Source organism: Phoenix dactylifera, chromosome 1 (assembly GCF_051530095.1).
Source record: "Phoenix dactylifera cultivar Ajwa chromosome 1, Ajwa_hap1_PhDact_Kaust_v1.1, whole genome shotgun sequence".
NCBI classification, from domain to species: Eukaryota; Viridiplantae; Streptophyta; class Magnoliopsida; order Arecales; family Arecaceae; genus Phoenix; species Phoenix dactylifera.
Genome location: NC_143190.1, coordinates 73,447,746 through 73,456,625, shown reverse-complemented (window position 1 = coordinate 73,456,625; position 8,880 = coordinate 73,447,746). Strand labels below are relative to the sequence as shown.

At 43.7% G+C, this 8,880-nt stretch overlaps 1 pseudogene; it reads left to right on the top strand.

Moving 5' to 3' along the window:
• The first annotated feature begins 2,013 nt into the window (after positions 1 to 2,013).
• LOC103696752 (trans-cinnamate:CoA ligase, peroxisomal pseudogene) lies at positions 2,014 to 3,983 on the top strand (annotated as a pseudogene).
• The last annotated feature ends 4,897 nt before the right edge of the window (positions 3,984 to 8,880 follow it).

Genomic DNA, 8,880 nt, shown 5'->3' with positions numbered 1-8,880 from the left:
ACGTTGCAGAAATTTGAGAATTGATGAGCCACAGGGTGGAATGATCCGTTTGGAAGATGAATGCTGGGACGTTGCAGACGTTTGGGAAGCTCCAGATGTTGACGTTGGGAAATTAAGAAGACTCGGCTTGGGACTCTTCTCCTCCGATGGCTGCTGGCCTCCTCCTCTTCCGTCGCACGCTCCATGCTGAGCTGGGAAGAAAATAGGGGAAATGGAAAGATGATGAGATGCCGCTTGGAATTGAAGAGCTGGTTTAGCTTAGGTCCCTTGGATGAGATGCCATGATGCTTGGAATTAAAAAGTCCGTTTCCATGGTCGGTTGGGAAATTAGAAAATTTCAAAGCCCCCATGCTGTGGATGTTTGGAAAATTTATTGAGCTTGGGCTGCCAGGCATTGGGCTCAAATCCAGAGTTACTGGGTCTCTTGGATGAATTTCACTCAAACACAAATAAAACATTAATTAATTAATTTTATTAATAAAAATTAACTATAATACTAATTAAGATAATATGAAAATTTCACTTTTGTACTCTCATCAGTTTGCTCCTTCGACAGCTTCAGTTGTGCTGAATGCCCTGCGATATCGCAGCTTCCCTGCATTTAAAATACCGAGACATTTCAGAAAAGTAGTTTTCATGCAGTTTCATATCTCACGTAACTGCACTACCTAGTTTTGTTATTTTCTAATTTTTAGTTATGAGTGTTTCTTTGAGCAATCCATCACTACGAAATTCGTTCCCCCATGCCATCCAAAATTGTCATTTATGGGACATTAAGGAAACTTCAAGCCACCCTAACTAGGTTTCTAATCGTAACCAATTTTGTTTACCATGTAACTAAGTCGTTATTCAGATCCGACCCGGACCCGACTCGGACCTGAACTAGGCCCGAATCTTTTGGATTAGGTTTGGATTAATACCTGAACCTAACCCGACCTGAATAACCTGTTGAGTCAAAAATCATGGCTGTAGATCCAACTCGATCTTCAAATGGGTTGGGCCTGGATCCAAAATTAGAATTCAAATAAGAAACTGGGTTGGGTCGGGGTCACTCAAGACTTGACCGGTCCCAACCCATTTGCACCCCTACTTCTTGGTAAGCACGAAATTTGGGGAGCTACACTACGAGCAGCTCATCGCATGTGGCAATCCTCTGGACGAATCGCACCAGCTCGAGGACGAGTGGGATGCGATCGCTCTCAATGACACGTCCAGCGCGACGGCAGCCCTAAGGGCGTGGTGTACAACCACCGCGAAGCCTTCCTCAGCAGCCTCACTGTCCTCCTCTAGTGGCAGGTGTCAGTTGTTAGAATAATTTTAAGGATTACGTAATAATTTGCATCACTCATAATATTTTTCTTTATCAGCGTGATTCTGTATCAACTTATATTAGTTTTTTTTTGTTAACATAATCTTGTTAAAGTGATTTTAGGAATCACATGACAATCTGTATCACCTATAATATTTTTTATGTATGGAGTTTGTATACGAGTATAGATAACCCCTGAGATGTACCGAATATGTGAGAAAGCAACAGAGAAATAAAATTACTTTTTTCTCTCTTGTTTTCTTTTATTTGCCTCTTCTTCTTTAGATATTTCAATATAGTATCAGAGCAACCGATCATGTAATCTGCTGTCATCATCTCTTTCGTCTTTGTTGTAGCTAGTGGTCATCATCACTTGTAGATCCTTCATTTTTTTTCTCTTTATTTTTTTTTATCTCTCAAGCTTGTTTGGCGTTACGAGCAAATCTTGATCTACCACTATTGTTATAGCATCTTGAACTACCAGCACTGTCTTAACATCCACCCTTGGTAGGCGCAATCCCACTCTCAATCATGCAGGAGCAGCGCACCACACTGAACCGTCAGAAGCTTAGCGAAGGTAAACTTGGTAGGCGCGGTCTTGCTCTAAACCTCAGAGGAACAGATGAGCGTTGAGTAGCGCACTACACCATACCGTCAGAAGCTTGACGAAGGTAAACTCAGTAGGTGCGGTCCTACTCTCGATCATGCAGGAGCAGCTTGCACCCCATACCGTTAGAAGCTTGGCGAAGGTAAACTTGGTAGGCACAGTCCCGCTCTCGATCATGTAGGAGCAGCATGCTACACCGTAATGTCAGAAGCTTGGCAAAGGTGAACTCATTAGGCGCGGTCTCGCTCTCGATCATGGAGGTGTACATCTGCATGGCGCCACCCCAGTCCTCAATCTCCCCTTTTTTTTTTGTCTTCGACCTTCGGTTGCTCCACATCAACAGACATGTCAGTTTGTCATGATAGTCAGACAAATCAATATTGTTATGTCAATTCTTAATTTGCGATGTCAGCTTCTGAGCTACTCCTCCGACTCTTTATCTAGTACGTCAGTTTTTCGGTACATTTGTGATTCAATTTCCAAATTCAAGTTGACACTTACCGTACTATCTTGAGTTTGAGAAGAATGTTAGAGTAATTCTAAGGATCACGTAACAACCTGCATCACTCATAATATTTTTATTTATCCATGTGATTCTGTGTCAAACTATATTGGTTTTCTTTGTTAATATAATCTTGTTAGATTAATTTTAGGAATAACATGGCAATCTATATCACCTATAATATTTTATATATATAGAGTCTGTACATGAGTATATATAACTTCTGAGATGTACCGAATATGCGAAGAAGCAACAAAGAAATAAAATCACTTCCCCCGTTTTTTTTTTTCTTTTTTTGGTTCTCCTCTTCTTCTCCCGACATTTCTAACACTGGTGGAGCTCGTCTAGCTGTGGACCCTCCCCATGTTCCACTGCAACGGCTGGGGGGTCACGTGAGGCATTGCGGCGCGCGACGGCATCAACATGTGCATTCGGAACCTCTCCGTTGCTGCCATCTACGGCTCAATCGAGGCGCACGGGGTCACCCACATGTGCTGCGCGCCAGGTGTCTTCAGCATCCTTCTCCATGCTCTCCGCCCGCAGACCGGCGCCCGATCCCAAGCCCCGTCTAGGTCCTCGCCGGCGGAGCCCCTCTCTCGGTCGCGCTGCTCGAAAGAGAAGCTAGGGTTCCATGTATTGCACGCCTACGGCATGACGGAGGCGATGGCGACGACTCTAGTGTGCGAGTGGCGGCCGTAGTGGGACCGGCTGCCGCAGGAGGTGAAAGCTCGGCTCAAGGCCCGTCAGGGTATCCTCACGCTCGCCGACATGGACGTGATCAAGGATCACAAGGGCACCCCGATGGGTACGTGGAGGTGAAGGACCGGGCCAAGGACATGATCATCTCCAGCGGCGAGAACATCAGTAGTGTCGAGGTGGAGAGCGTGCTGTACCGGCATCCGATGGTGCTGGAGGCGGCGGTGGTGCGATGCCGCATCCTCACTTGGGGGAGACGCCGTGCGCTTTTTTGACGCTGAAGCTCGGGTCAAAGAAGGGGAGTTTGAAGGAGGAGGATATAATTGCCTACTGCAAGGCGAACATACCCGGTTTCAGCTGAGGGATATGGCTAAGAGACTCGCCTCCACTCCTGGGCGAGAGCAGGCCAAGGCCCAGCCCAAGGACCCATTTCCAACCACGTCTCATCTTTGACTGCTCTGTTTTTTTTTTTTGGTTCTTAAATTTTATTTTACAGGTTTCGAGTGTTGTCCTTAATTAAGAATTAGCCGTTCAAAAGTACTTTTCATACAGTCAGTCGCGGTATTTATTAAGTTTGTCGATAACGATTGAGATGAAGAGAGTGGCATTAAGCATTCTATTTTTTTTATTTTTAATTTTTTGCCTTTCAATACATTATGTTCAGGAACGAAGCTTGGTTAAGGCCAATTTCCCCATATAATTGATTCGATCTTTCATATTCTTCCCTTCAGAATCAGGTTCCCGATGTAACCTAGAGGGAATAGAACAAACATCCTCCAGAATTAGAGGAAAGGGGGAAGAGTATACGTTTCTCATGTGACCTAGATGGGCCAGGACGAAGGAGAGGTCTGAAACATCAGACCTCAAAAATGGGCCAGATAAAAGTGTTCGCTCACAAAGGCTGAATTGGGCTGAATAATTTAGATGCCTAAGCAGGGCAAGACCCCTTCTTGCATGTATTTTATTAACTTCTATTAAAGTTGATTTTTAATTTGGTTTACATTTATCTTTTTATATTAAAATTTGAAAGTAAAAAAATTGACATTTACCTGATTGTACTCCTGCCTGCAGCAATAGGTTCAAGAAAATAAAACGAGAAATTTATTTAAAAAAAAAAGGAAGGGGAGGGAAGGGAAGGAGACAAAAAGAAGAGAGAGAGTAGATCGGGTGAATGAAAGAGATGGGTTTGTTTAGCGAAAAAAAAAAAAGAGATGGGTTTACGGACACACCGTACATTACGTCAAGTCATCGTCAAGAGAAGCAATCGGACCACATCGATCACGTTGAGTTGAAGTTAGGTTTGTGGGCGCGGTAAGGGCCAAGCCCATGATTCAGCCAGCGGTGTGGGCCCATGGTGATGCACAACGGCATCGGTGCATAGCGGGACGTGTCGTCGTCTGAGACTTGGCCTATTTGGGGTCGACATGCAATCATATCAAATATTAAATGCCGCCAACAACTTATTGAATTATCAGCCCATTAACAGGCGACATGCATGTGGCCCATTAATAGGAGACCGAGTACAGTTGGCCGAACAGAGACGTTTTAAAAGTAGTAGAACATCCGCAAGGACAATTGTGGAGAAAACACTTCCTCGAACCGAGCCATCAATAAGTCAGCTCCTTCTACTACACCTCAAGCACCTCCGATTCAGATCTTTGATGATTGTAATCAATATGCTGAAGACTCTCCCGACCGACAGCCTTTTTTTTGAACACGCCACAGCCCCCTTCCTTCCCCTAAACCCAGAACTGAAATGAAAAATTGGTTGAAGGAACAAGGGGAGCAGCTAGCCAAGTTACAGGAAGAGTTGAAGAAAGTGAAGGGGTCTGAAATAAAAATAACATGGAGGGATTGACCCTTTTTTCAGAGGTTTTTTTTCCAAAAAAAGTGAAAGATGCCTGACATAGACAAATATGATGGAAAGGAGGCCACCATAGTTACTACTGTGTTATCATCTAAAATAGCTAGAAACGTTTGAGACTTCTGCTCTGCTGATGTAGCACCTAAGTTCGTCCTTATCTCTTAGAAGCTTCTATCTCTTGACCATCTCAAAGTAAACTTCGACGGTTGTGCATCTGTTGATGGAGATAGCAGTGGAGTAGACTTTGTGATCAGAGATCATGACTCGAAGTTTATTGCAGTAGGAGGCTGATGCACTCGCGCTTGTCTGCCATTGAGGCAGAGCTTCGAGCAGCTTGGAAGGGTATTACCTTTGCGAAGTGTACTCTTGGTGCTGACAGCGTTTGGTAGGAGAGAGACTCTTCTACAATGATAGATTGGATTCGAGGTCGAAATCGCTTTGGGAGTGGGCATCCGCTGTTGTGCGACATTCGTGGTTTGGTGAGGGGCCTATATTTATTCCAGACAGTCCATATATTCCAGGAGGCGAACATGGTTGCTGATTAGGTTGTCTTGTTTGTTGCTCAGCACTCTGATATAGTTCTGTGGATGGGCGATGTTGTCATCCCTACTCCACTACATTATTTTCATTCGCTTGATTCTTTTAGTTATACTTACACACGAGCTATATAAGTCGCCGTTGTACCCAAAAAAAAAAAAAAGAAGTCATGCATCTCTAATTAAGCCATGATAGGTTCAAGATGCTGTTAAGCCGTATGCACCGATATCCATCCTTAGTATTTGTTTCTTCTCTCTTTTTTTTGTGAATGTAAAGATTTATTTATTTTTTGGTTGATAGGGGGCGAGTTTGTGGATGACCCATGTAATAATGTTCTTATTCTGAGCATCTCATGTTTATGTTATATATATTTCTTATTTTGTACTTCTTATGTTTTATATTGCAATCATGTATTCATGGATCAGTGACAAATAATGATAGATTAATTACGAGAGATCATCAACATTTGGAATGACCCTGCATCTTTATGTTGGGGAGATAGCGCGAGGAAGTGAAAGAGGATCCACCAAAGGGCTACCAAGAACCAATATGACATATGGGTCACCTTTGTGAGGTTAGAAAGAGGGATAATTACTCTAAGTTGGATCTATTAGTACGTGCTCTTGCTGCTTCGCTTTCGAACTGTCCCTCAGGCAATCAATAAAGAATTCGCGGCCAGGAAGAGGGTGATGAGCTCAATGTTCTGATCCCAGTGATACCTTTTCATGACCTAGCCCTGGCTATATATTACTGCAATGGATAATGATATACAATGAAATGCATTTGACAGGACCATTTCCATCCAAGTGGAAATAATGCATAATTGTTATCTAGCACAAAAAATGGGCTTTAATCATGCTTTTGTACAAACAAACACTATTTCGACCATCTCGGCAAAAAAGTCGTGGTCAAATTGAGAGCACTGTAACCAACTGGTAGTTAACCGGTCAAGTGGTGGTTATCGTTGCTTAACTTTCGCCATCTGCCAGTTGGCTGAAAACCATGCAGTCTTAAAACTAAACACGTACAATTATTCTGTATAGATATACCTTTTATTTACATGATCATTTTTTCTAAAGGGAACATGAAAATATATAAAAAAATATTACCTTGTATAGGAAGAAGAAAGAATGCTTCCAAAGCGTAAAAACATGACAAAAGAAAGAGATGAACTATCTACATGGGACTATTTGACGCACAAATACATAGGAGATCACATGCGAACTCATATCTTGGACGCATTAAATATTTTTTCATACATGCAATTATTTAGATTCTGTTTGGAATTGCTGTTGGTAGTAAAACTTCTGAAGTTTTCGAAAACTAATACTTTTGGAAGTAGAAAATTTTTTGAGGAGTAGAGCCTTTAGTTATCATGGTGTAACACTCCAATGTCAAAACCATGTAGACACTACAATAAAAGAGGAAAAAGCCAACGCTTAGCTGCCGATGCTAGCAAAAAGCGTCGGCAAATTCTGTTGCTGCACCCAATTTTTCCGATGCTTTTTAGGAGCGTCGGTAATTTGAAGCAATGAACGACGCTTAAAAGCGTCGTTGTGGACCTAAGACCAAACGATGCTTTAACGCGTCGTTCTTTTATCCTAAGACGATGCGTATAAGCGTGGTTATTTGAACCGCTAATACGATGCTTATAAGCGTCGCCGAAGCCCGCTTAAAACGCAGCGGCCGACCCCGAGCCCGCATACTTGCCCTAGCTACTCCCGAGCACCCTCATCTTCTTCCTCTCCGGCGCTGCCTTAGCCCCCCATCTTCCTCGTCTCCGGCGCTACCTTAGCCCCCATCTTCCTCCTCTCCGGCGCGGACCGTCCGACTCCTACCTCCTCTCCTCCTCCCTCCTCTCCGGCGTCGACTGACCAACCCTAACCCGCTCCGCCTGAGGTAGTTTTCTCCTCCTCCCTCCTCTCCCACCGTCTCGCTTGTTCTCCTTCTTCTCCTCCTCCTCTTCTTTGGGTGTTCGTGGGTTTTTTACCTTCTTTAATTTGTCCGCCCGAGGATCTTCTCCTCCTCCCTCCTCTCCGGCGTCGACCGACCGGCCCCAAGTTCCGATCGATTCAGGCCCGCCTCCGTCCGAAGATTTTTGCCTGCAACATATTATATTTCAGGTTTATAGATATTTCTAATTTTACTGTAGATGCCTCTGATTTCAGCTTCCAGCTTCCATTATTGATTTATTATTGATTATATATTGTTTGTGCTCTTTGGAAGAAAAGTTGTGTATCGGCAGCCTGGGCAATACATCTTTATATGTCTAATGTCTTAACAGAGTTAATTATTGATTAGAATTCTGAGGTTCATTTGCCATGTGATCGGTTGTATTTGGCTGAGTGTCGATATTTTCTCCATGTTGTTTATATTTAGGTAGCTGCTTCATAGTTTCAAGCAGTGCTATGCGATATAAAATTCAGCTAGTCCGCCTGTCTTTGCTTTCCCTTGGTACATTCTGAAACCAACAACTATAAGAAATCAATTTTAAATAAGATTCTCTCTTGGGATGGGGTTAGTATGTTGGAATGGGTGCCATTAAACAAGTTCTGGCAATCAACCATATGCTTCACAAGTAAGTCCTATATATATATATATTTTTTTTGGTAAATAATATATTGACCCCTTAATGGATTTTGATGAATACAAAACACTAGAGTATAATTTCCTTTATATTGACAATTTACTTGAGCATTTCAGGTGTTTAACTAAGAATATTGTTAAGTATTGTCAAGGCATGTTCCCGTATTTTTCGGTGGATTTATTGAAGATTTTTGAGATGAAGAAAACGGATCAGGGGCAGCCGAGACGTCTCCGGCTTGTTCCAGAGACGTCTCCGGCACGCAGAGAAGAAGCAGGGACGTCTGGAGACGTCCCCAGCACCTGCCGAGGCGTCTCGCAGGGTCGGAGTCGACTCCTGGCTTTCCAGAGTCGACTCTCTCAGAGACGGCAGAAAGACCGATTTCAAGGGATGCGCGCGAGTCGTCTCCAAAGGACGCGGAGCCGACTCTCTCAGGGATTCCAGAGGACCCATTTTTCGTTGAGAAAACGTCGGAGCCGTCTCCGACGTCGCAGAGTCGTCCCCACGCATAAAGCACAAAAATCCCGAGACGTCCCCCGAGGCATGCGAGCCGGCTCTTTCAGAAAAATAGAAAAACAAGAAATCGGGCTGTTCTTCTTCGGAGTCGTCCCCAGAAAGCGCCGAGTCGACTCCGACATTGTCGACTTTTATACAGCCGAGACGTCTCTCGTTCAAGCGGAGACGTCTCCGGAATGCCTGGGACGCGACTGACACATTTTTGCAGGTTTTGTTTGAAATCCTAACGGCTCTATTTTTGTTTCTAACGGTTCTATTGCTTGCA